The following is a 3,816-nucleotide window of genomic DNA, read 5'->3' on the forward strand; positions in this document are numbered from 1 at the left end:
GCTTCTTCAGAAAGAGAAGGAGGACTCTTTGGTGTCTACATGACAGTCGACAAAGCCTCTGTCTGGTTCCTGCTGATGTTGCTGATGTTCTCTCCGCTCTCTCTGCTTCTGAAGTCTTTACTTCTCCGTTCATTCTTCCTTTTCTTTCTTGATTTCCTCTCTGAAGAGCTCTTCTATCATGTCTTCAGTCACTTTCAACATTCTGATATTCTCTTTAGCTGCAGGCTTCGGTATCAGGTTTTGCCTGACACGATGTAAATTCACGTAAGCTTCCTTCAGTTGGGCTAGTCTTCATAACATCTTCATAGGAGGATGACTCAACAATGAATGGTTAGGGTGGAGACTGTCCCGCTTTATAGGGTTCAAGCGCGGACGCGATAGCAAACATCCTTACAATCTTTAGAGTCGGAAAGCTAGGATAGTTTGATATGAGGGATAGAGAGAAGTCAAAGAGCATGGTTCATCATAAAAACTGCAAAGAAACGACAGACGCTATTTTTCAAAACACAACATTTTTATTCAAACAACTAACATCCAACAATACACAATTCTTTAAAAAAAACACAATCAAACAATTTTCAAATAGCAAACTATTTGGGACATGGTTGACAACGTTGTGAAGCGAAGCTAGACTTCCAGGAATGGAAGTCATCGGGTCATTGATGTACACTACGTTTCTTAGCTAGAGACAAAAGATAACCATAATGGTCACAAACCCATCGATCTACTTATGTCGTCGTTTCCAGAAGAGTGACGATCAAAATAAATCACTAAATGACAAAAGATAACCATAATGGTCACAAACCCATCGATCTACTTACGTCGTCGTTTCCAGAAGAGTGACGATCAAAATAAGTCACTAAATATTCTAAAGAATATCCAAGACTGCGCTGATGAAGAAAATACACACAGTATTGTCCACACACCAAGGAATATGAGCCTTGTAATTTCACATTATTGAATCGTGTTGTCTGAGCATTTCTTCTCATAAAGTCGATGATGTCGTCTTCCAAAGGTGACAATCCATACGAATCAAAATACTCCACACGACCTTCTTTAGGAAAGTAGACGGCTACCCAGTGGGTTCCTGGGAGATGACTGTCGTCCGTGTTGATGGCATAATCTTGATGGTCTTGTAGTTTTCGATGAGGCAGTTCATCTAAAGAACACACGACAGGATTCCAAGAAGCAGTGTACGAATTGTGATTTAAAAGGTAATACAGTTCCCAGGTATACATTTTTGTGTTGTTTTTCTTGTTCTTTTTCTTCACAGGTAATGATAAGTGATCAGTTCAATCCTGACTTTTTTGTTTGAAAATGTCTGACAAGTAACTATTTCTTAGCTTCATCTCCGTCCTCTGAGCCAAGGCTCTCTAGAGTCATCAATGGAGGAGATGAATGATTAAGCGAGTCTTTATACCACTGATGCAATACGGCTTTTTCCGAGATGAGACTCCAAGCTTCGTCCAGATACTCGTTCAATTTTTCTTCTTGACTCAGCATCAGACATTTATCGTGTTGAATTTTACTGAGATGATTGTGTGGACATCCATAGCAATCTTTCTTGATCAATTCCATAATTTTTTCTGGGAAGTGTTTGGCAAAACAGAAGATTAATGTTGCTCTTGTTCTGGCTATCTAGATTTCATGACTATGTCGTTATCTCTTTATCTCGAGCTTCCACGCTATCCTCCCATTCCAAAAATTCTCCAATATTCAAAGGGGGATAACAGTCTTCCATAGCTTGTAATATCTCTAAAACTGTTGATTTATATCCTATTATCGACTTCCTCATACAGGATGACGCTCATTGTCTCAGGTAGAGCTTTAGCAAACTGAAGTTCTACGCGAATCTGTCCTGACTGTATAAGGTGGAAATATGCCTCGTTGCTGCCTTGGTCTGGAGTGAAATCCAAAGACCAAAAAGCATAGCCTCCTGTATAATAATCGTACGTAATGCACTGACTGGTGTTAGTCCCGAACTGTCCGGTGGCTTCGTACAGGGATAAGTAAGACCTCAAATAATTCATCTTGACACTAAAGTCAGGTTCGAAGGGTCTGGTACACAAGATCTTGTCGTCGCGACTGACCTCCATCTTGGACACGTCGTAGTGCTGAAAATCGAAAGAATTTTGATTATGGGATCCTTTGAAGGCTGCATTGCTCATGATACAAATGATTAATCGTTTGTGTAAATGTCATTGGAACAGATGATATTTGATCTTGTATTGGAGTCCAGTGGCAATGGTGAATGTTTTCACTTCCACGCGTCGTATATGATACTTGGCGGACGTTCTGCTCAAAGTGTGATTGATGTCGTTTCCCACTTTAGGTAACACTTCCACACGTCGCGTAGAGTCTGGCTTCCTCGATGTAGGTTTTGTGATCGGCAGCACCAGCCGTTAAATGGAATGTGGTACTTCTGCGATTCAGTCTCAGGCGAACATCCACGACGTTCAATAAATACTTCTCTTGTAACTACATGTCCAAATGCAAGCGGTCCATCAGTTCTAAACTTCGGCTTCCAGCAATTGTCCAGCAATTGTCTTTAGACGTTCGTCATATCCCTTATTGGTGCAATCCTTATCTACCACCTCATCGAACTTGCCCACTGTGTCAGGTTTCCATACCACGCATGCATCCAGATGGGTGTTTTTGGCTTCTTTTCCGTACGTAAAGAGATTTTCCAGGTACGCTCGATAAGGGTAAGTATCCATGCTGCTGCTGACCAGTTTGTTATTCAAGTACAAGTCCACTTCGCTGAACAAGGAATGCATGAAATTGCTGACGTGAGCTACTGCCTCATCGGCATCTAGATCGCAATCATCCGAATCGTTCACTTTGACATTCAAATACAAGTAACTACTGTTCATAACGATGCAACCTTCGGGCTGTTCTTTGATTTCAAACTCGATGGCAGTTGAGTCCGTCAAAGAGGAGATGGGATGAAATTCAACCTATTTGGCTTCTTGCATCACCATCATGGTGTTTGGCATGGCAAACAGATCCAGGTCAGATTTGGAACAGTGGCAAGACTCTCGGTGCATCAGTTTTTGTCTCTTTTTTATAATAATCAAAAACGTCTAAGTCTCGAGCAGTTCTTTTTTCTTAATCTTTCAACATATAGATGCTGAATGACTGATTGCTTGCTGACCTTGTGTGACCTGAAAACCCAATTTTATTTATTTCATCTTGCAATTAGGCGTTCAGGATTTCGACCTGGAAAGTGTTTTGCTTTTCACCGATGTTTTAGAGTGGTGTAGGGTAAATCATTTCCAACAAAGTGACTTTCAATGGGCTTCGTGATCTAATTGGGTTGTTTTTGTAGATCTGGCAAAGAAGAACTCGTTGCAGGAGTGGTCACTGCGGTGGTAGCGGTAGCCGAGGCTGTATCGAAGGGCCTGATGGTCACTTTTTTATAGTCGATGACTTCTGAAGCGTCGATCCAAGAATAACAATTGGATGGATATCCTTTCCAACGTACTTTGACTTCTTTGACACGTCATTTTCCCACTTTACGGGTTCCTCGTTCGAGAATGATTTCGACGTCGTACACTGCGTCTACATTTTTGGTCACAGGTTATAACTCGGGCAAGTTAAACGCTCCTTTTAATACTTTCTCCGTTCAAATCTTCCAATTTATAGACGACAGGATGACGACCATGCACTCGTCCAGCGACACGAAATAATGCGGTGTTCCAGTTGAGTAAGTCACCTTTGTCGAAAGTGCGTTTGGTTTTGCCAATGCGCACCCAATCTCCTGTGGCCAAGACTCCACTTTTCTTGGGGACAGCCACCGTCGGGTGCGTACCAAAC

Source organism: Sinohyriopsis cumingii, chromosome 1 (genome assembly GCF_028554795.1).
Source record: "Sinohyriopsis cumingii isolate HCF-2022 chromosome 1, ASM2855479v2, whole genome shotgun sequence".
NCBI lineage: Eukaryota > Metazoa > Mollusca > Bivalvia > Unionida > Unionidae > Sinohyriopsis > Sinohyriopsis cumingii.